General features: G+C 38.5%; 1 pseudogene; it reads left to right on the top strand.

Moving 5' to 3' along the window:
* Positions 1-8398: 8398 nt before the first annotated feature.
* The window catches only part of LOC142376991 (dynein axonemal heavy chain 8-like), a 40050-nt pseudogene continuing 23058 nt past the window's right edge, over positions 8399-25390 (top strand).

The following is a 25390-nucleotide window of genomic DNA, read 5'->3' as shown; positions in this document are numbered from 1 at the left end:
CAAAGGGCCCAACATAAAAGTCATTGCAACAGTAATGTGTCATAGTAGTTCTTGGTCCTAATAGTCTTCTGGTGTTTAATGTATTTTCTTCACCCAAGAGGGCTCTGTGATAAAAATCACACAGGGCACAATACACAGTTAAACTTATCTATTTGACAACTCAAAAGAAACAAACTATGATGAACGACGGCGACTATTCTCAAGTCTTTGTGCCCATATGTGGTAAGTGGACTACAGTAAAATAAGACATTTTAACACACGTTTTGGCTCCCAAGAGGGCAGTTTAGCACATTTTGGCTCCCAAGAGGGCACTTTAGCATGCATTTTGGCTCCCAAGGGGGCAGTTTAGCACATGTTTTGGCTCGTGGGCAGTTTAGCATGTTTTGGCTCCCAAGGGGGCACTTTAGCACGCATTTTGGCTCCCAAGGGGGCACTTTAGCACACGTTTTGGCCCCCAAGAGGGCAGTTTAGCACGTGTTTTGGCTCCCACGGGGGCACTTTAGTACACATTTTGGCTCCCAAGGGGGCAGTTTGAATGCGTTCACATTTTGGCTCCCAAGGGAGCACTTTAGCACGCGTTTTGGCTCCCAAGAGGGCAGTTTAGCACGTTTTGGCTCCCACTGGGGCACTTTAGCACGCATTTTTCATCAATTGGGCCCCCCGTGTACGCCACTGTTACTATGACTTATTTTGTTACGTATTGTCTGCAGCAGTAATTTAGTTTCAAATCATCTTGAGGGTTTTATTGATGTTCAGTACACATTTGAATGCAATCAAGTTAAAAATGAGCAAATTAGGTTATCTAATTTTTCACTGACCAAATTTAGCAATGAGTGTAAAACTTCAAAAATATATTAGTAAAAATGATAGTTTTTCTTGAAAGATTTTGTAATATAAAGCAGAAGTTTTCATTTGAGTCTTTGTTAAATCAGTAACATGAACTGAGGGAGACTGGATCTGGTTTCATGGAGAATGTGAACATATGTCTCATTGGGCTGCCACTGTTGTTGCCTAGTTAGTGTTGGTTTAGTTCGGCTAAAAACTAAAACAGTTCAACAGGTCAACCCGGATAACAAAGGAGATGGGAAACGTCAGAGAAAATTCTTATGTAGAGATACTGAATCCCCCAACCAAGTAACAAGAAAAACAACATAGAACAGTGGACTGACCCTGATGCTCAACCTCCACTCAGATTCCTGCATATTGAAAACTACATTTCCTTTTAAAGGGGACGCACTTTGCATGAGTTTAAAAGGCAAAAAAAGAAAAGAAGAATCAAAGGAAACACAAAAAAAGTTATGCAGGGGCTGTGTGTAAGATTTGCTAATCAATAAACCGTGTGTCTCAGTGGTGTTCATTTTATAGAATGGTAGCCAGTGGTTGTTAGCACTTTGTGCTACATTTTTAATGTATGAAAAGTGCTTTATAAACAAAGTTTGATTTGATTTGATTTGATTTCAATGCTGAAACTTTTTCTAATGCAGTAGACAGATCTGTTTATCATTTTGTTATGTCAAGTAGAATTGGACTGAGACATGATTTTGGAGGCTACTGGAACAGTATGTATGGTATGTACAGTTCCTGCGTGCAAAAGATGGCCTCAATCCCAGGGATCCTTAAAACATTACCTATAAACAAAACAAGTTACCTAAAATCCAACCTGGTGTGATGTCAACTTCACATTTTTGGTAGATAATATATGTCAAGATCTTAGATCTACATAACACTGCCTGCAGGCTCACATGAAAATGCTTTTATATCTCCATCTCAATATTGGCTGTTCCTCTGTGAGCTGATATGACCTTTCTTTATTTCAATCATAACTTGGTGACAGCTGAGAGGAAAGTGGTAAGTGAAAGCCAAATCCAATTGCATCCCAAAAGCACGGACAGCAACAGAACAAACAGCTGATGGGCCATTCGCTGGCAGTGAAAACCCTAAAAAAAACACGAGAGCCTTGTTCTCCCCCACAAATCACTGCACTCTACCCCGCATGTCGTCATGTCGATGGCAAAAATCCTATTAATTTGATCGGGTGTGGGGAAATTGAAGTAATGAGTGTATTCAATGTATTCAGCCATTCACTTTCTGCCAAGAAGGCGGAGACATTTTAAGCTGGTGTAATTCAGATGCCAGCGCTGCCAGTAATACCACTTAAAGGAACCAGCTGTTCTTATGAGAACATGAATACAAGGAGAAGTTGGCAGTTTTTCAAGTACGACTGCGACAAAAAGCCTTCTATGTGTTTTTCAGGAAGTCAGAAAGGTGTCTTGATTTGTTTGCGCATGTGAAGAAGAACAACAGGAAAAATCAAAAGGTCCTTTTTCTTAGTCTCTGAAATTTGACTGCCAGTCTTCCTCATATTTTTGCTCCAAACAGGCTTGGCAGTATTGAGCAAGAATTATGTAACACTCCTTGTAAATAGGTGTTAGTATTGGTAGTTGTGGTGCAAGCACACTGTGATTAAGTGTCCAGCTCAGAGGTCAAAGAACAGGACGCTTGTAATCCTGAAGCCTTTTTTGTGAAGTTTGTCTGCAACAGGGAGGGGATGTCTGCTGGGACTGAATCAGACTAAATATCCTTCCTCACAATAGTCATCCTTTCTGTGCAAACAGCAGTGAGACAAATCGGAATACTGCCAAACAATGAGAAGCCAACTGAGTAATTCTAGAACTAATAAGCAAACTTTGATGCCAGAGGCCTCTCTATCGTCATTCCCAAGCTCTTTCATGCAGAGAAAACAGTTCCAAAAGGCATCAAGGTGGAGGTTTACACTGTCTTTGAAGAGAATTATAAAAGCAAACACAACAGGATTGACCAGGGAGGAAACAACTGCACACAGCCTTTGACTTCAGGAATTTTCATTGTTTCAGGGGAACAATTAAACTTGCTCCTGCAGGCCAATTCAAACACCTTTCTCCCGCCTGAATAATGACAACTGAGAAAACATTGCAAACTTCAAACTCAACAGACTCCTTGAACCTTTATTTCATTTTAATTGTTTGGGATGCAGGGACACTATACATTCTGTACTTACATGTTCTCTCCAAAGACAGCAAGATATTACTCTGAAAAAAAAAATCAATAAAACGAATCAGGATTTGCTAGATTTTTGGGATGTGTTAGATTAGAAAATTAAAAGAATGAAAACCCTAACATATGTGAGCTCAGAAAGGGTATCTGTGGACTTGTAACATGATGGCACCCCCTTGTGGATTAAAATGGATGTAACATTAGTCAAAAAGCCAAGAGTATCTGTATCTGTTTTATGGCATGAGAAACTCTTTGCTGGAACAATCTGCAGGAATTAATTTTCAACAGCAATGTTTTATCCAATATGCAATGAAAAATCCAGAGTGTCTGACTCTCTGAGTTCACTGTGTTGCTCTTTAAGAAGACATTCAAAAGTCTCAATCACAATTAAATATGTCAAGCAGAGAAACAATCTAGCATTTTATTAAAAATCTTTACAACGAATTAAAATAAATAAAATAAAAAATGGTGAAATGGTAAATAATATGAATAAATCTGGTGGAAAGCACAGAAGTGCAGTGACAAAAAACATCATTCACTGCACTTCTAAGCTATGCTGAGCTCCCAGTACAGCAAATGCCTGGACATCCAGAGTCTTTTAAAATGGGAGGGAAGAAATATTTTACTGACGCACTCTGATGCCTGGCCTTGTAAGGCCAACAAACATGACAAATGTTAGGAGTGACTAAAACTGGAGTGGTGTGAGGAGAGCTCTTGGCTCTTGTCAGAAGTCTGGCTCGAGTTGAGATACGTCAGAGGCTTTGAACTGATAAATAAAACAAAACTCTGCAGAAGGTTTGGTGTGAGGAAATTATAGTTTGAATACATTTCTCCTTGACCTTAACAGAAAATTTGTAATTTTTTGTTATTAGGAAATTAGTAGCCGAGCAGGAGCGACCAGTTATTCCAGGAAAAGGATATTTTGATGCAATAAGTTATTACAGGGTCAGTTTGCATGCAGTGATGCTTTCCTAACCTTTATCATCCTGTTTATGTAACCTCAGCTTGGTCAAGTCATTTTTAACACCCAACCCTAATCACGTCATTTTCAGTACCAAGAAGTTTGTAATGTGTAAAAAGGAGATGAAACAGTGGGGGAAAATGCAAGGAAAGACTGAAATTTCTCAATTTCTCAATGAGCACATTGTCCTTACATATGTGATGCAACAGTCCATATGTCACAATTACACCAAGGCTGTGACAATGCGTTGACAGTTATTTTCATGTGCTGTAGCACATAAAGAAAAAGCAGCAAAATTTGTCTGTTGACACAATAAATGGATTATATTTATTTGAAGATTTCACACCTTGTCATGATACCAAATTGCGAGTAGTGACATGAATATAGACAAATTAAACTAATAACGTTCAATATAGTGTGAAACAATAGATTTTAATATAATAGGTATTGCTGCTTTCAAGAGTAATTGCAGGATCAGTATATATGTAAATGCACATATTCAACAGGTAACACTGGTTGATGAACCTGAATCAGACAACTAAAACTGGCTTGCCATCCTTTATGGCCAAATGAAAACAGCCCCCACCCTTTAGTAACGTTTGCTTTGACGTGTGACTTCCTAAAATGTCCCTTTGTTACTGATCTAATCCACGGTTCAACAGTAAACTAGAACTTCAGCAAAGAGTTTTTCACAAGGGCCCTTCATGCCTGCGCGTTTTTCAGATATTTTAATTCCCAAACAATTCTGAGCACACATGCAGTGCACGCAAGCAATTGATTATTGAATAACCAGAGTAATAAAAAGACAACTAAACTGTTATGGGAAGCTGTGTCTTTCATCACTTTATGACAGCTCTGTTTAAACATTTGCGCAAAGTTAGAAGAGCCATTTTAGACAATGTTGATTACCTGTTAACTCAACCTCGGTAACCTATTGTCTGTTTGCTTCCTCAGACACTGAAATTTCTATAAACTGCATGTCAGGCTTTCTAAGCTATTCATATCTGAGCAATTTAAAACCTGAGAGGTTTTCTGGAAAATATAAACATATCAACAAGAGTATTTTATTCCAAATCATCTCAAGAAATGAGAAAAGCCTAAATTAAGAAAGAGAAAATTACATTTAGGAGGTAATATCTTAAGCTTTCATTGTAAATGGATAAGAACTCATATTTATCAGAGGCAAAAGCATGCATGTAGTATACTGCATCATGTCCGAATGGTTTTTGATGTAATTCTAAACTCTGAAGACAATAATGACACATTATGGACACCAAACTAATCTCAATGGACTACCCAAACAAAGTTAAACATTTCAGATATAAACTTGAACATCAGTGTTGGCACAGATCTTTTACAACAAAATGTTGTATTTGGTGGCAGGAGTCTCAATGTTTGTCACAGTATGCTTGTGTTCTTGTGTTTTTATTCTATAAAATGATATACATAATGTGTTCTATTTACAACCAGGATCTACATAAGACATGAAAAAAGTGTTAAACATAGTGCTCAACATTTACTAAAGTGAGAAAAAGCAAGTTTTTGATATGATTTCAAACAGTTTTAGACATGAAAAGGTTCTGCATTCTCTGTGTTAGTTAAAGCTACATAGAATTTTTTTGTTTAGTCTGATCTGGTAAAAGACATTCAAAATGTACTTGTCTGTTGTTTTTGTTTAAGATATTTCTCTCCGTAAAATATCTGGTCAAAAGAAAGAAAGAAAGTCATGCAGGAGTGTGAATAGCTTGGTTTGAATTGATTTGTGATAGTGAATCACCTTTAAAGCTTCCACTGATCTGCACACTGTGCATCTTTAGTGAAGAAAAATGATACTTTATGGAAAAGAAAAGCATATTATCACATCTGGCCCATGATTCTGTGCAAGCATCGCTTGGAGGCTGTGTTCCAGATCAGCAGGGCAGTGTTTGAGTTCAATGTTACCTTTGCTTCAACATTAATCTCACACATTAGAGTGACTGGCTGTCAGCCCGTGACATGTCTTTCATGGATTAACAGTGTTACTGGAACGATTCTTTGTTCCTACTAATGCTGTGAGCAAGGTATCGAGGGAGCTATCAAACAGCAGATAATTAACTCAGGGGCCGACCGAGTTAGTAATAGAATGATGAATTATTCAGTATTTGTAGGCTCTCTCTCCTCATATTGCAGGCAACACAATAGTCACTGAGAGTCATACTCACTGAAAATTAGAAATTCATTTTTGTATACTGCACTGTATAAATACACTCAGCAGAATGACTCAACTATTTGAATAGATATGCCCAAGCAAACAAGCAAGTTCTGTGTTAGGTTTTGTTAAGTTTGTCTTTGTTTTATGCTTATTTGTTTTTGTTTTCATGTTCTTCTTGTCTTCCAGAGTCAGTTCCTTGTATATCTCAGTCTTGCTTTTCTGCTCTCTGCTCCCCCCTCCTGGCCATAGATTCCAACAACAGTTACACACAACCTTTTGTGACACTGAATCAACTTAGTAAATCCTCAAGTGAATGAAACAACACACAAAGCTTTAATATGGGCTATCTTTCAATGTACACTGAGTGCAAGTGCACCATCATTTTTATCAAGACCGAAAGCTCATTAAAGATTGATTTTAGAATTATTTTTCACATCAAAATAACTTTCAGTTTGAGGTTGCTGGTTGTGTGGATGGGAATATGACCAAAAGACACGAGGCTGTGTGCCCTTGAACAGCCTTAAGAGTATGAAGGCTCTGGGAACGCTGCTTTGAGGGTGCTGATTCTTATGTCTATTTTGAAACAAGACTACAAAGTTGTTGTTGATTTTTCTGCAGAGCAGTTGCGCTAAACCATAGAGTCTATCCATTCAAGAATAAGGGACAGGCTATGTGGGATTTGATAATACCTCTTAAAACTTGGCCTGTCACAGGCCTGTGTAAGGAGAAGGTCAAATTGTGACGGAAGACATTTTGCCGAGTTTGGTACCTAGAAATATGTATCTCTTTGTCCTCAAAGGCTATGCACTAGTTGCCCCCCCCCCCCCCCCCCCCCCCCGTCCAATAAATACACACACTTTACACCAGGGGTCGGCAATTAAGTTTGGACCTGGGCCAATTTTTTTCTGACAATAGTATTACGGGCCATGGCCATGTTTTTCTATTGTGGATTTACATAAATGCATTTCATTTTTTTTAATTTAAAACATTTTTTTCTTCTATACACTGTTATTAGGCTGAATGTTGCATCTCCTGGCATCTCTCATGAAACAGGCGATAAAACATGAGGTTTGAAAAATATCTTTCAAAAATCATATTTCAAAAATTCCATCTTGCGGGCCAGATATAATTGATGGCGGGCCACTAATTGCCTACCCCTGCTTTACACTGACAATGGAAGGACTTCAGCCAGAGGGTTCTTCAGGTTCACAGCCATAATGACAGATACTAGAGGTCATTCTTGTCTACAACTTTAACTTAAAACAACCCTTTATTCATTCTTTATCATCACATTTATCTATTTATTGTTTTGACTGTGACAATAAAAATTTCATCAGCTGACATTCAAATAAATGTTTTTGTCCCATTACTGTACACCACACTGCGTGTGGTAGCTCTTCACAATCAAAACAAAACTTTACTGTGAACAAAATTTGGGTAATGGCTCAGGAAAAAAAAAAATCTTGGACATATACTTGTAATTCTTAAGCAACCCATTAAAAACAGAGTGTGAGAGCTAATTATTAAAACGTTAGCTCATCCAACAGTCCTACGTCATCCACGCGCCAACGGTCGTGACATCTCAACGTTTAAAAGGAAGTTAAAAAAAAACAAAACCAAAAAAACGGTTAAATAAACGTTTGGAATCAGTAGCAGTTCTCAACGGCTGGAGAAAAATATTTCCATGGTCCAATAATTCAGAAACTCAGAAACGACACAAGAAGAAAAGCTGAACATTGGAAGCTACAAATACGTCGGATGATAAAGTTTCGGTAAGAGCAGAATATCAAACTTGAAAAAGTGAATGAACAAACAACATAAACTGAGACGTAACGGTTGAGCTAACATACCTTATCAGCTAGAAAGAAAAATAATTAGCGTTTATTCATGCTCAAATTGATCAGGAACCTCACCAAAGTAAGTTTAAATAATATAGAAACACAATAAAAACATTTTTTTGTAATTACCTGCTCCTTTGAATTTGAAGGAATTACTTTTAAAAATGTTTGAAACATGGATCAGATGTTGCACATCCAGCGCTTAGGAACTGAGGAGACTGTTGATGTCACTGTATGCATTTTATTTACTGAATTACAGGAAAAAGTTGATAAATCAACAACATTAGTGGCTAATAGTGTTTTCTCAGAGGGAATAAAGGGAACCGTTGAGTATTACGGCTTAAGGGGTGATTCTCCCTTCCAGACATCGTTATGATGGACACACCCAATCCAAAAGCAAACAAGTGTGTGTCTCAGGTAAGTTTCAGTTGTTTCTTTTTAGAATTAAAGCAGCCCATTTGATTCAGCTTATTCGTTGAGATACAGCTCTAGTTACGTAGAGCAAATACACTTCTACACTATTTCCGACTCTTGTCTTCCTTCAGGCCAAACATAAGCAGGCAAGAGAAGAGAGGAAAAAGCTGCTCACCCCTGCACACAAGTACATGATTGACATCCTGGCTGACCGGCTGTCTTTGGCACCAACAGAGGTGGAGGAATTTGTTTTGGATTCTCCTTCAGTAAGTTCCTCCTCAGTGTGACTCCAAACTGGTACTAATGCTATCAAAAGCAGAAATATCTCACCAACACAAATCAGAAGTCAGGTGATCAGCTGAGGTTTTGTGGGATTGATTCATAACGCGTTATTTTTGTGGCTTTTTCTTCAGTTTGGTGTGATGCTTTCTAAACGTTTCGTTCCAAGGTTATGTTTTGTTTTTGGTTGTTTTATACTTGCATCGTAATATGATGCAATGATTAATAATGTTTTTGTGTTCTTCCTTTTTTCTTGCTGACTAGCTGCTCGCTTTTGATCATTTCTTCGCCTCGGGGGGCAGCAAAACCATTTCGTTTGTGTATCAGGAGTCCGAAGTCCCAGGAATAGGTATGAAGAAATCTGGAAAGTCTTCAATTGGAAAGACTGTCCATGCTTATTTTAATTGAAATTTTTTCCGTTTAACAGCTGTTATGCCGGGTTTTATATACTAGTATTTTTTTTGAAGTAAAATAGGAAAAACGTCCTATTTTCGAAAAACTGAAATACCGATAGATGATACAATTTTAGGGAAAGTCTTCTAATCAAATTTGATTGATTATCTTGCATGATAAAGACCCAGATATTCCACACAACATTATGAACTGGAATGTTTTTTCATCTCTTACAAAACCATTTGGATTTGATTTCAGAATGTGGGCGCGTATATCCTGGACCAAGCAAAGGGGGCAAAGCAATGAGGCTGTTTTTAGCCAATTTAGCAAAAACGTGCCTCACAGGGATCTGCTGCTCCTTCACACGGACCAGAGTGGACATTCCTGTGAACCCAGAAAACATACACGAGGTAAGGTCAAAGGTGGCGTGTCTCAGTAATTGTTAAGTATTTATTCTTGTGTTATGTGTCATATCAAAAGATGTAATCACTTTATAGAAAAGCTTTTGTTTCAGCTTATTCTTTATCACAACTCTATACAAACTTGATGATTAAAGTGTTACCCTTGCTTCTGGAAACTTTATTGAACAAGACAAAAGATAAAAATGGCACAGCTACGTCTTAGCTTAGCATCTTCCTTAAACCTCCGGGTTCCCTCCCTGAGCAGCTCACCTCATGGCAGTGTGTGTAGCAACGTATTACATCACAATAATAACATTGTTACAGCTGTCACGTCCAGTTATTGTCATACAAAGAGAATCTCTAATAAAAAAGTTAATTCACTAATAAACACTGTTTATACACAAGCCATTTAGGATGGCGAAGTGATCTTTGATAATGCACAATGTTCTTAAAGGGGAACTCCGGGGCATTTGAAGCGCGTTTCCATTGCTAGAGGTTGTCAAATAATGATAGTATGACACAGAGAGGTGCGTATCTGCGCTCCCTGTGTGGAGATTGCTCTGTCCGCACAGCATGTCATGCGAGGCTAATACGTGGTGGCTAAGGGGCAAGCGCTAACCCTTCCACGTAAAACAACAACTTGCACACTGCAGAAACGTCACACCACTTTATAACCCATCCGACAATAAAGTCACAAGCCTTACCATCAAAACCATATGCATGGTTCTCACATTACTGGCATGGGGAGGTTACAAAACAACTGTATAAACAGCATGTAACTCACCGGCTGGTTGTAGGCTCGCGCATGTGAAAGCCCAGAAGAGTCGATGGAGGATAATCCCATATACAAAACAATTATATTCTCTGGAAAAACTGCGTTCAAGTATTTAAAACATTACAACAATACATGCCCAGTAATATTGTATTGCAATCAGCTCTGTAAATTCATATGAATTTACAGAGCTGATTGCTTGTTACTTTTTCAAATGAAGTGGTTTATGTTCTTTACGTGATTTACAGAAATCACGCTCTCTATATTTGTGTGCTCTGCTATCTCAACCAGATGCATTATCAGGTACCAAAGTTTGGCACAGCTGATGTAATGTCAGTCAGTAGTTCGAAGCAAGAGCACATTTTCATGAGAACCCTAACATCTCAAACCAAATCATTTTTCTCCCTCACAGTTGAAATGTTTTCTGCTTCGGATTTCATTAAGTGATGGGTTGTCTTTTCTTGATGCCTTGCAGGAAATCTTTTTCTCAATGATTGATGCCAGGGATGGCCTCCTGAAAGGAATAAGGGATTCCTACGATGCACTGCTTCCAGCCCTTACTACAGGACAGAACTGGGGAGCTGTAGACAAGTCTAGACATGGAGCAAAACTTAAAAAGAACTTCTTCTATTCCTTTAAACATTTTTTGAACTCTTTAGATGGTAAGAATGTTTCACATTTATTGCCAACTGAATGTGAATAAGTTATTGGAGGGTGGCTCTTTAGAAAGATTGTAACTTTAAGCTCCATCTCTCGGGCAAATCTTACTCAACTGATTTAAAACCATCTTATGTTGAAGTACACAATAACAAGCAATACTGTAACCAAAAGATGGTTTGTAACCAGTACTGATGATTTTGTACTTTGTCTTATTTATACTTCAGATATCCAGAGGAGCAATGAGAGCGTCGTTCATCTGAAAACAGTCACAGATATTGACTTGTCTAAACTGGCCTGTCTGGATGATATGAAAGCTGCGGCTGCCAACTTTGACATGGTGCAACGGCTGGAAGAAATTCTGATGCAATGGTGCAAACAAATCGAGCAGGTTGGTAGATTTCAGAGATTATATTTGATCCAACAACCTTAATTTGTGCTGTTAAATGCTAAAAATGAATTTGCGATGACTGTGATGGGCACAAAGCTCATTGGTTAGAGATGGTGACATCAGGCCAAGATGGATTAGATAGTTATGGAAGATTGGGAATATGATAGGATTGCTCAGACAGCAAAGCTTAATGGTGATGTTGGTGATGTATCCATTGTCATCAGGTCCTGATGGAGAGTGATTTGTTGAGGAAAGAGGATGATTCTGCCGGACCACTGAGTGAGTTAGAACACTGGAAACGAATGTCTTTACAGTACAACTCTATCATCGATCACATCAAAAGCCCAGAGTGTAAGGCGGTGGTGATGGTGCTCCATCTCAACCATTCCAAAATAATGAAGGTACTGACACAAGTGTTCAATGTACACAGAGTAATACCAAAGCTATTGAACATTTTCACTTTGTATCAGTTTTAGTGTATGTAGTTAAGGTTTGCTGCATGTAAAGAGAAATTAAAAACAGTCTGTGATACATAAATCATGACAAATGCCTGAAAATTGCAATGTAGAAGATATCGACGTTGGATAGCTTGCAATGATCATGGATTCAGTGTTCACTGCATGTAGGTGATCTTCACAGATGTATGAAAAAAATAGTTTTTGGAAATGATTATTTGTTAACACAGTACAGTATGTAGCCGTTCTGCATTAAGATGATGCTGAGTAGGCACTGTTTCATTTCACTGGAAAGTGTTGGTGTCACATCTGAGCCTAGTCCTGAATTATTTCATGTATTCTGATAAAATCCTATGCTAAGATCATTTGTGAATGACTAGATTTATTAAATCAATCAATGGATTCCTATTAACGCAGTCTTGTACCCGTGCAGGTGTGGCGGGATCTCGACACGAGGATAACATATCGTGTCAATGAGGCAAAAGACAATTTCAAATTCTTGTCAACACTTGAGAAAGTCTTACATCCTCTGTACAACAGTGACCCCGTATGTACATTTAACAGTTTGATTCTAATGAATAGTTTGTGTTTGGTAACACTGAATTAATATGTCCTTATTACATTGTTTTGTACTATCCAGGCGGCCATTATTTAGACAACTTATATACATTTTTTTTAACAAAGAATTAGTAAAAAGTTTGCAAGTTTGGCAAACTTAAGTGTAGAAATAGATGATAATTCATCTTCATTGACCCTCCTACATCATGAAATGTGATTTCAGGTTTCCATGACAGAAAATGTGCCGAAGGTCATCAGTGCCATTCACATGATTTACCGTGTTTCACTATATTACAATACAAGCGAAAAGATGTCTGCGCTGCTTGTCAAAGTAAGTGAAGTGTGTTCAGTTTCTGAAATATTTAAGTTGTCACCGGAAAACGTAACTTTCATGAGAAGACGCAGTGCAAGGATCCAGCTCCCTTTGTAAAACTGTAGCCACACAACTGACCACTTTTCCAGATCACAAATCAGATGGTCACAGCATGCAGATCCTACATTACTGACGATGGCAGTTGTCTTATATGGGATCAAGATGCTGAAAAACTCATCAGAAAAATGCAGGTGACTGAAGCTGATATTACTAAACATTTGGGTTATTATTACCAAGGCTTAAGATTACACATTTTGACATCAGTAGACTGTAGCTGTCATCATGTTTCTTTTATCTTTGGCAGGTCTGTACATGCTTATATCAGGAGTATCAGACCTGTTTCCAGAAAAAAAAGGTACAAGTAATGGAAGAAACTGGGAAAACATTCCTTGAGGTTTCAGAGATGCAGATTTTTTGCAAGTTTGAGAGCTTCTGCAAGCAACTTGAAAAGGTGTTGTCTTTGTTCATTCTCTTAAATCTCCATCCCACTTCTATCATAAGGCCTTGCAATGTGACGACGAATATTGTCTTTTGTAGATCAAGAAAATAATCACAGTGTTCAAGACATTTGAATCTCTTGAAAAGTCAAACATTGAAGGCATTGAGAAATCAGCCAGACAATTCCACACTGTGTCCATGAATCTGAAAAGGAAGAAGTATGACATGTTGTCCCCGAGGACGACTGAATTTGAAACTGATTTTGTGAAGTTCATGGCTCAAATGAGCCACATTGAGGTAAGTGTAATCTACAGCTTGTACCCAAATGTTGGTTCAAGCTCATTTTTTCAGGAAGCCTCAACCAGATGAAGATCTTTAGTGAAAGTTGGGAACAGGTTCATACGTGCAACATCACAGCAACACTCATTTACTCCAAACAGCCGTTGCATTCACACATGGCCACACTTAAAAGAATTACACGTTTAGGAACAGAAAGAAGGACTAGTAAGATTGTAGAATCTCTGAGGAATGAGGATCTACTGCTTGTATCGACACAGCTTGAAGCTGAAAAAAGAAAATAATATTGACGTTGTATTCTCAGAGTATCCCCACAATCTTGTCCTTTTCCACAGAGTCAGCTCCAGGCATTTATGTGTTCGTACTTCTCAAACATCATCTCATCTCAGCAAGCTCTTTGCCTGCTACAGCGGTCAGTACAATTTGCAGAATTTGGAAGTATGACATGAAGACTCTATTCTAACTGTGGCATTAAAAGGAAAAAATAGAAGCAATCTATGAAATTTGTTTTGATAGTTTTCAGAAGCTGAACCTTCCCTGTCTTGCAACTCACATTTCCAACATTTTGGGTGTTATTCTTCAGCACTTTGCTTCAGAGGTGGAGTTTGTGAAAAAGGTATTCAGTTTGCTTGGGCTTAGATACCAAACAATAAACCTTATTAAACGTATTAAGCTGAAAGAAATCTTCAGATGAGTGAAACATTTTGAATTGAAAATGGAAGAAAACTGTTAATGATTTTAGTATGTTTTGTAAACTTCATTTGCAGGTCTTTGACAATCAGAAGGATGACATTCCATTATCCAGAAATATGCCACCAGTGGCTGGCAGGATTGGTTGGGTCAGACACCTCTATAAGAAGATAGAGGAGCCGATATTGTACATGAAAGTGAGACACAGTTTCTATCAGCAAAACAACTTTACAGTTATACTTCACAGTGACATTTTAACGACGATCAAATCTCCCTTCCTTTGCAGGAAAACTCGGACATCCTATGTAGTCCCGTGGGACAAGATGTGGTCAGAATGTACAATGGGACTGCAGCTATGTTGGTCGACTTTGAGCTTCTTCAACACGAAACGTGGATGGAGAAAGTTTCCAAACTAGATCACGGTTGGTTCTCTTGTTCTGATGTCATAATTTGACACTAATGGCAGAAAACAGCCCCTGTCGATTCCATTATTGCACACTGTTAAAACGAGCTTTCTCTGTTCCGTATAACAGTCTTGAACATTACCCTGCTGGTTCGCCACCCAAATACTGGAAAATTAGTCGTCAACTTTGACCCTAAAATAACCGAAGTCATTCGGGAGGCTAAGTGTTTGTTGAAAATGGGGCATAAGGTTCCAACGCAGGCTTCGCTTCTTATCAAGATGGAAAGCAAAATAAATGCCCATCACCTCAGACTAAAGGTAAACCGGGATTTACATTTTTTTTACGGGATTGTTTAACTTAAGAGAATTTGACCTGTATGCCTTTTTATAGACCATTCTGGAAGATTTTGAATCCACTTGTGAGAGCATACCCGCAGACTTCAACAGTTTGATGGCTTCAAAAATAAAAAACGTAAGCTTTTCATACCGTGTGTACGGCAGGTGGTCCGTCTTCTTTAGTGGGAAATTGTTACTTGATGAATGTGAACCCTGCTGTAGGCAGTGGGAAGGGGTTTTGCCGATTTGAGAAATGTCTCGAGCAGACGTGTCCTGAAGAGCTTTTGATTGTAATTCTACATCCTTAAAATGTCCAGGTGGAATCTGCACTTCGACACGGTTCGGTGCTGCTGACCTGGTCTTCCCTCCTCCTGGACAAGTTCTTTCAAAATGTTGAAACTGCTCTGTCTGAGCTCCAAAATCTTGTAAAAAAGGTTTGTTGATGAATAAAAATTCTACTGATACTGAAAAGTATCAACATCAGGTTAAATGTCACATTGTTCAGATATGTTTGGGTTGGTGTGACAGCTCTCTTGGACAAAAGCCACGCTTCTAGATGCCACTTTCTTTTTCAGGTGCAGGATATTTGTAAGATACAAATTGATGATGTCCTCAAAGACATGTCTGAGACTGTTCTGATAGAGCTCCCAGAAGGCCGTGCATCTTTGCTGCAGCAGCTGGTTGACCACAATAAGGCATGACCATCTTATTTTTATTCTCCATATCCATTAATGGAAGTTAAAGTGTTTTTCATCCATTACGTGAGTTTGAAACAATCATTACTTTGTCAAAGAGCAAAGGCTCGATGTCGTGGTTTGAGTAAACTTTTGAGTTTTCCAATGAACTCTGAATTCTGTTTCATTGAAACGCTCGTAGTGCAACTATTCCTCTTTTGTTTTTCAGAACCGTTGTAAGGAGTGGGCAAAGACACTGGATTACAAATGCAGTTATGTTAAAGGAGCTGTTATGGAGTTGGGTAATGTGTTAAGCGCTATTTATGAACCAAAAGGCACCAAGATTGTGGAGGAACCTGTTCAAGGTGTGTAGCACAAATGTAAATGACTTTTCTTTTCGTATAATTAGCATCTCAGCTTTTTTTATACATATATATATATATTTCAGGGAGGAGTGTGACCTTCTCAAGAGAGAGCAAGAGGCTTTTAGAGGGTCCATTGAAAGATAAACAGATCAAGTTCGAAAAGGTATGATTGGATACCAACTGCAAAACATGTCTTTTCTATAAACTGTTGTGTGCCAACACAGGCATTAATGCCTCAAATAAAAAATCCTCATTTCAGGAGTTTAAGAAGCTTTATGAACTCTTCAGTACAAAGGTATTCGATGCACTTGTCAAAAGCACCAAGTTATCCCTGGAGATCCTTAAAAGGAGAATTTGTGGCACCAAGTGAGTATTTCTGGGTTTAAATAAGAAGAACAGTATCACAAAGAAAGGAAATAACCTCTGAAAGAGTAAAATCAATAAATGTGTATTTTAGCACTTACCAGAGGGCAAAGATTAAGCCGAAGGTGGTCCCACTGATTCAGTCTGAAGCCCAACTGGACAAACCCAATATGGTGAGTTATTTTTTTCTTTCTACTCATGGTTGGATGATTTTCATTCGCTACAATGGTTTATGGTCAGGGGAAATACATTATCTTTAATTCTTTGCCTGTCTTGTCAAGCACTACAATGTTGCTACTATGTCTGATATTTGTCCTCAGGTAATGATTCCCAATGTAGATGAGATCCAACAGGCCATAAATCAACTTATTGACTGTGTGTTGGAGGTTAGCAAGGGTGTTGCTTGGCAGAAGGAGTACAGTCAAGATGACACACAGAACAAAGGTTACTAACTGTCAGCATGCACATACATGACAGCAGACACCTGATAAAACAAGTCCGCAAATGGGGATCTCCCATAAATTGTCATTTGATCAGTTATAATTAGGATTATTTCATTTAAACTTTCATGTATTATATTAGTTTTAATATCATACATTTTTTAAGTTGTTAGATACGAGCATGCAGAAGTCTGTGAAGATGTTTCAAGTGCACTGACTTGTGTGTGTAAACAGGAGCGAGGGGCCTTGGCTGCAATTAGTTATTGTGACGACATTATCACGAGATCATGAGTTTATTCTACTTTTATCTGAGGATAACAAAACTACTTTCCATGGGATAACAAGGTCAATTGCTATAGTTTCCACCAGAAAATGACCGTATAAAGATGCAGCTTATCAGCAGTCAACAAGCAACCTAAATCCCCCAAAAAGCTGTTATCCTGCGTAAAATGTAACTTTTAACAATACAATGGCTGCACAAATACTGCTTTAAAAATGAAATCCCACAACAGACATTGTCAAAATAGCTTACTGTTTTCATCTGACAATCAGGTGTCTGATAAGTAAAACAATCATTTGAACAGGATTGGTTTTATTCATGAAATTGTTAAGATCAACGTTTGGTTAAAACTGTGTTTAAATTAATTTATTTTCCCTTTTTTTTTGTCCTATTTTCATCACAAAAGGCAACAATTTCTTCCAGAGTGTTTTTGAACACAGGGACATTAAAAAAGTTGTGGTCGATCTGAAAACTGCAATCAGCTCCCAGAAGGAACAAGCAAGTGACGTTTTGAAGCATTTCGATCCTTTCAGGGTGATTTGGAATGTGGACAGGAACCTCAAAGTCCAGGTTTGTTTTCCCTAGAAGACATGTTGGCTGTTTTTTCCCCTATAATGATAACGGTTTAATTGTCTGCATTTTTTTTTTACAGGAATTTATGGGTAGCAATCCATCCCTGATTCAGATTAAATCTGAAATCCAGTACTACGACTCAGTTGAGCAAGACATTGATGCTATCAAGCCTGAGATTGTTTTTGGGTCTACTGAACTTTCAACAGGTAAGCTGTTGTTTTTTTTTTTCTTTTTTACTTCTATGCTGCCTTGAACTTTTCAACCTTTTGCCACATTTCAGGCTTCACACAAAGATTGAAAATGTATTTTTTTTGTGAAGAAAACAACAAGTGGGACACAATCGTGAAGTGGAATGAAACTAATTTCAATGTGTCAAACGTTTTTAACAAATAAAAAACTGCACCGCCTTTAGCTGCAATTACAGCTGCAAGTTGCTTGGGGTATGTCTCTATCAGTTTTGCACATTGAGAGACTGAAATTCTTGCCCATTCTTCCTTGCAAAACAGCTCGAGCTCAGTGAGGTTGGATGGAGAGCGTTTGTGAACAGCAGTCTTCAGCTCTTTCCACAGATTCTCGATTGGATTCAGGTCTGGACTTTGACTTGGCCATTCCAACACCTAGATACGTTTATTTGTGAACCATTCCATTGTAGATTTGGCTTTATGTTTTGGATCATTGTCTTGTTGGAAGATAAATCTCCGTCCCAGTCTCAGGTCTCTTGCAAACTCCAACAGGTTTTCTTCCAGAATGGTCCTGTATTTGGCCCCATCCATCTTCCCATCAATTTTGACCATCCTCCCTGTCCCTGCTGACCAAAAGCCGGCCCAAACCATGATGCTGCCACCACCATGTTTGACAGTGGGGATGGTGTGTTCAGGGTGATGAGCTGTGTTGCTTTTACGCCAAACATATCGTTTTGCATTGTGGCCAAACAGTTGGATTTTGGTTTCATCTGACCAGAGCACCTTCTTCCACATGTTTGGTGTGTCTCCCAGGTGGCTTGTGGCAAACTTTAAACAACACTTTTTATGGATATCTTTGAGAAATGGCTTTCTTCTTACCACTCTTCCATAAAGACCAGATTTGTGCAGTGTACGTGTGATTGTTGTCCTATGGACAGACTCTCCCACCTCAGCTGTAGATCTCTGCAGTTCATCCAGAGTGATCATGGGCCTCTTGGCTGCATCTCTGATCAGTCTTCTCCTTGTTCCAGATGAAAGTTTAGAGGGACGGCCGGGTCTTGGTAGATTTGCAGTGGTCTGATACTCCTTTCATTTCAGTATGATTGCTTGCACAGTGCTCCTTGGGAAGCTTGGGAAATCTTTTTGTTAGGGATGGCTCGTTTGACACGGACGCTTCGGCGCTCGTTTCATCTTCGTGAAGCAAAGTGGTTCGGCACAATGTTCCGGGGCGTGTATGAAATGGCGCTAATCACGTGATTGATGACGTCCGAAGCGCCGAATGCATTGTTTGGTGGAACCACGGTTCAGAGGTCTCTCATCGTTTGAACACTTGGGCGCGCTATTCTCTATAAAAGGAGAATGAATCCCAAACTGGTTTCCCAACCAGTTCTGTTGCCCTGTCAGAATTGAATTCAATTCATTGCTCTTTTCCATGGCTTCTGGCAAGAAACGTTTTGTGGCTTGGGATCACTTCACCTTGGTTTCTCCTAATAAGGTGATACTATTGTATAGGGGTAGGCGGTATGCACGGTATCATACCTTATGCGGTATTTTTCACCAACGGTAGAGATTTTTTGCCATACCTTATACCGCAATAGCTCATGAGTCCTGTAGATGGCAGTAATGCAAAGTTTTGAACATCCGCTTGGATATGCCGTGCGACAGTAATCGCAAGACAAGGTAACACGAGTAATTTGTTTTACCACCTGCGGGCTAACCATGCTCCGGAATATGAAACGAGTCAAAGCCGGTGTTCTGTCGATTTCTCCTACTTGTCGAGATTTGCTACTTTGTGGTTTTGCGCATGCGCCGAGCCGATTTTCTAAGTTTTGTTTTCACGCCCATAATGTTTTGCTACCCTGCGTCTCAGCTGGTGTGTAACGGTAACATCCTCAAAATCCTGATTATTTTCTCTTTTGGAAGACATGGAAAGTAATAAAACACTCATCGTATTAACAAGCAGTTTAACATGCACTAATGGGGTGTCTGAAACATGACGCATATTTGAGCATGTTGAATAAGTGGAAGGCGCCTATGAAAGTTCCGTTATCCAAGAGGCAGCGGCTTTTCTCTCACAGAGTTTATTCGAGGAAATGTACCTTTTCTTGTTTTTTAAATATAAATATAACGTATATATTTTTTATATTTCCTGTGTTTTCTGTTTTGCACAATAAATTTAATTTAATATTGCTGCAAACATCCTGATTGAAAGTGTTTATTTGGTGCTATGGTAACCACTGAGAAACTGTTCTGTTGTAATTTATATACAAAAGTACCATACCGCGATATATACCGTATACCGTCAGTGGCTCAAATTTTACCGGGGTATACATTTTAGGCCATACCGCCCACCCCTACTATTGTACAATATACTATTGTGTGATGTAAGATGTTTGCTAGTTTTTGTTTTTCAAGTGTAAATATAAGCTTTATTATTATTATGGCTATGCATGCTAATATAGTTCTCTTCTTAAAATAAGGGGGCAGCACATTTAAGAATCTAAGTTATGTAGGACAATACATTCATTTTGGACTTGTTTATTTAGCACATATCACAAACAAAGCGCTTGCGGCCATTATTACACAGCTGTGTCCCGTGTACCAAACGCCTCTCTGTCTGTGTTCTGACAGAAAGGTGTGTTAATTACGCAAAGTGTTTCTGAATTATTTAAAACAACTAAAGTGTACTATTATTCTTAGCTATGGATGATGTCTTTAACTAGACATCATGTAGATGGTGGGTTGACGCAGTCACTTAACTGATAGCTCAGTGATTAGCTTAGTGGCTTTTGCATCCAAAGGTTATGAGTATGAATCCAGCATTTTACAAGTTTGCCCTGCGTTTATTTTCTTGATATGCAGAATTTTATTTTTGTAGTGTCAAGGAAGCAAAAGCTTGATTCTGTGTGGGTGGATATGATTGTAATGGATATGCAACCATTTTCCATTGTGGAAGATAAAGGTTTCAAGGTACGTTAGCCACTTTCAATGTAACACAAGCACTTGTCATATAAAATCACAATTTTCTTTCTTTTACGCTTTTTATTTTGTACATATTAAAGTATAACAAGGACAACGAGGCTGGTTGAAGCAGATGATACTTGCGGTGCACCACCAGATTCCACTGTTCTGTGTGGTTTCAAAGCCCCGAAACTTTGGTTCATTTCCTGGCACAATCAGATGAACTCTGTGGAAGCTTCATGAGGCTTCACCGGCCATTTACCATTACGCCGGTTATGTGTTGCCGTGTCAACTGGGAGAAACGGCGTTTTAGGTTCTTAAACGTCACATTATGCGCCAGAAAATGCTTAACGTCATGCGAGCGCCTTATGTTTACAGTTTGTTTGGCTACTGATCAGGATTATCATGGATGATGTTAAAGTTCTACAAATTTTTACGTTTGTGCAAACGATTCTGGCCTTATTGCATTTGCCACCCCAAACCTGCTCGCACAGTTCAAAATAGAGGAGCATCACTTTTCCGTGGCTCTCCTGCGTCCAGTATCCACTGACTGTCTATATTTCCCTCTTATTGCCTTCAGTTTTGTTGTGATATTTGCTCGCGTTACCTCCTCCTTCACATGAGGAAAGTCCTCGATTCTGAGGATTTTGATTGGCTTGCATGGCTTTATTCGCGCTTTTATGCGGGTTGATGTAAATGACAAGTTTTTTGAAAACGATGTTGTGTGCACGATGTTATTATTGAAAACGGAGGGGGGGAAATATTCGTTTCTCTAAATACCCGGCTATGTGTAACTGTGGCGTGAGTTTGCTGCACTGAAAGTAAAGGGGCCGAATAATATTGCACGCCCCACTTTTCAGTTATTTATTTGTTAAAAAAGTTTGACACATCCAATAAATTTCATTCCACTTCACGATTGTGTCCCACTTGTTGTTGATTCTTCACAAAAAAATAAAATGTTATATCTTTATGTTTGAAGCCTGAAATGTGGCAAAAGGTTGAAATGTTCAAGGGGGCCGAATACTTTCACAAGGCACTGTATCTACGGCCTGGTAAGGATCAGAGGATTTATCCATTATGATCTGTTAAACCTTAAAACTGAAGGAGGGTGTACAATCTTTTTCAGGGTAAATGCTGATTGGAAAACCCATGATATTGGTTGTACCGTCACATGTTAGCCTTTGCTAGTTTTTTTTTTTAATTTGGTGTTTTAAAGGAGTGATTCAAGCTTTACATGGGAAATTCTTTCTCTTTCCTTTTTTTAGGTTTATTAAAGAAGGCATTGATGGCTGAGACCAAAGCCTGGAAGAAACTGATCTGCAGATACTTGAAGGAGGATTACAAGAAGAAAATGATTAACATCAGTTTACACATCAACAAATACCTTGTACAAGTATCGCATTCTGTTTCTAATCTGGAAGATGTGCGTCATGCCATGGGCACCCTGTCAAAGCTTCGAGATGCTGAAATTCAGACTGATATGACATTAATTTCTATTGAGGTATGACTAGGACGGTCATTCGTTTTTTAGACATATACAGTACCTTAAGCAGAGCTCCCTCTTTGACCTTTACAGTTGCAAACATTGCAGACTGATAAGAAACATGAAATAATGTTGTTTACAGGAAGCCTTTGAAATATTGACCAAAAATGAAGCAGAAGTGACCAAAAGAGAAGCAGAAGGAGTGTACAATCTGAGGCATCTCTTCACAGAACTTCTGTCTAAAGCTGTTAGTACTATCAAGACATTCAGGCTTTTTTCTTTAAATGATTTTTTTCATGATGTGTTCCTCTGTAACAAAGCTTCGATAATGAATTTTGAACTCGGATTTTCTCAGAGATCAGTGCAAGATGAGCTGGTTTGCATGCAGCCCAAGTTCAAACGAAACCTTGTGGAATGTGTTGCTGTTTTCGAGAAGGATGTTTACTCTTTTAAGGAAGAATACGACTCTGTAAGTAATCTGTGAATGACCTTGTTTCTATGGGTGTTTGGAAAAATGTAGACATTCTTATCAGCTCATATGATCCTGCATTTCAGGAAGGCCCAATGGTTGAAGGAATTCCTCCACAAGTAGCCAGCAGGCAGCTGCAAGCCTTTCAGGTACCATTACTGCTCACTCTCACCGTTCTATATTCCAGTTAATGTTTTACGCTTAAAACATGTGAGGAAGAAGAAGAAAAGCCTTTAGCTTTATTTTGAGTGGAAGATTATCTATTTTGATAGAGACTTATAAAGACAAATTGAAAAGAAATTCAAATCAAAAGACTACAAACTACAAGAAACAGCAGTACAAAAATGTGAAATTACATTTAATTTGAATTTTGGTTTTGGTTTTATAAACATGGCAGTTTTCTTCTCGTTTGCTGAATCTAATTTTATTGCCAAAAAATGTTCTTTTTACTCAGGCTAGATTTGATGAACTGTGGAGAAATTTCACCACATATACTTCTGGGGAGCAACTTCTCGGCTTACCTGTTACGGAGAATAACTTTCTACACCAGAAGAAGTTTGTTACTATCCTGACAAAGCTTTCTATCAGAGCCATCAATGAAAATTCCATTAATATTAACTAACAAAGATTGTAATATCTTTTAAGGATTTTTCCTTTTTTTTTTTAGAAAAGAGCTTGAGCTGCTTCGGAAACTCTACGGCCTGTATGATACAGTGATGAGTAAGATCAGTGGGTACTATAAAATCCTGTGGACAGACGTGGACATTGAAAAGATCAATGCAGAACTTGTGGAATTTCAGAATAGGTGGAGTATTTCTGAGCCATTACAACCTGCTTTGTGCCAGCATTGTATTTTTGATTTCTTTTGTATTCCTGTGATAGATATATTGTTTATCATCTCTATTTGTAGGTGCCGGAAGCTGCCCAAAGCACTAAAGGACTGGCAAGCCTTCCTTGACCTAAAGAGGACCATTGATGATTTCAATGAGTCGTGCCCGCTGCTGGAATTGATGGCAAACAAATCCATGATGCGGAGACACTGGGACCGGATTGGAGACTTAACTGGACACCAATTTGAGGTGGAGTCCAAAACCTTTATGCTGAAGAACATCATGGAAGCCCCTTTGCTGAAGTACAAGGATGATATTGAGGTTCGCTGGAAGTTTGAATACATTTAATTCCACAGTTCTAGCAACAATATTTCTTCTTTTTGTATGTGTCTAACCTCCTTAGCCTGGCTTTCTTCATTCATAGGACATCTCCATATCTGCTGTAAAAGAGAAGGATATTGAGGCCAAATTGTCACAGGTAAAAGACTTGTGGTCTGGTCAGACCCTTAGTTTGATGACATTCAAGGATAGAGGAGAACTAATGCTGAAGGGGGCAGAGACAGCAGAGATTCTTACCATCCTGGAGGATAGCTTGATGGTACTGGGCTCACTGCTAAGCAACAGGTAATACAAGTTAACAACAGCTTCAGATTTACATTCCACTGATTAAATCAGTTCCTAAGGAGCCTTGAACTCCGGAACAATATAATGAAAGTCTGTTAAACTAAAGTGAATGTACGCACTTAGTTAAAGAGGAAGAAGTAGAAATAAACTTATCTTGTTCTTAACAGATTTGACATTTACCAACAGCATTTTACAACACCTTTAAAGTTTTAAGTAGCTTGTGTCCTTATCTGCTTTGTACAGGTACAGTGCATACTACAAAACAGAGATCCAGGATTGGCTCTCCAATCTTTCAACATCATCGGAAGTCATTGAACAGTGGGTTATTGTGCAAAACTTGTGGATCTACATGGAAGCTGTGTTTGTTGGGGGTGACATCGCCAAAGACCTCCCACAGGTGCAGTTCATGCTTTCTATCCTGAGGAAAACTACACCTTAGAATGCTTCCTTAAGTAAAATTCAAACCGCCCTTTTTTTTTCTATTACAGGAGGCAAAACGCTTTCAAGATATCGACAAGTCCTGGATTAAGGTCATGCAGCGTGCTCAGAAGGTGCCAAAAGTGGTGGACTGCTGTGTGGGTGACCCAATGTTAGGGCATCACCTACCCGAGCTTCAGAAACAGCTAGAGCTCTGTCAGAAATCTCTTGCAGGGTAATTCTTTACGAACAACATTAGTCCAAATACTTTAGATTGACTCAAAAAATAAGATGTGCAGAATTAAATAGATTGTTGTTATACCAGTGCAGTGGGTGTTGATGTTACGTATTTCTAATTTAACAGTTACCTTGAGAAGAAGAGGCTCCTTTTTCCAAGATTCTTCTTTGTATCCGATCCATCTCTTTTGGAAATCCTTGGACAAGCCAGCGACTCTCATACAATTCAGGTTAGAATGAGTTTGAACATTGTTGTCACTATGAATATATGGATATACATATACCTATATATAGATATATATCATTTTTAAATTCATTTATTTATGTATTCAGTTATTGTTTTAATTAATATAAATTACAGCCATACATCTGAATGTTTGCATGATGTCTTAAAATGAAAATTCAAATAATCACTATGACCTCTTTAAGTTTTACTTGGATAACTTTCAAGTTGACATTTTATCACTTGACAAAAGTCAATTTTGATACAATTGTGTTTCAGTCTCATCTCCTTGGAGTGTTTGACAATGTCAACGAAGCAGAGTTTCATCCAACGGAATATAACAAGATTTTGGCCGTTCTCTCACAGGAAGGGGAGAAATTACCGGTATG

The sequence above is a fragment of the Odontesthes bonariensis genome, chromosome 3, assembly GCF_027942865.1.
Source record: "Odontesthes bonariensis isolate fOdoBon6 chromosome 3, fOdoBon6.hap1, whole genome shotgun sequence".
NCBI classification, from domain to species: domain Eukaryota; kingdom Metazoa; phylum Chordata; class Actinopteri; order Atheriniformes; family Atherinopsidae; genus Odontesthes; species Odontesthes bonariensis.
This window is presented reverse-complemented; position numbering and strand designations above follow the sequence as displayed.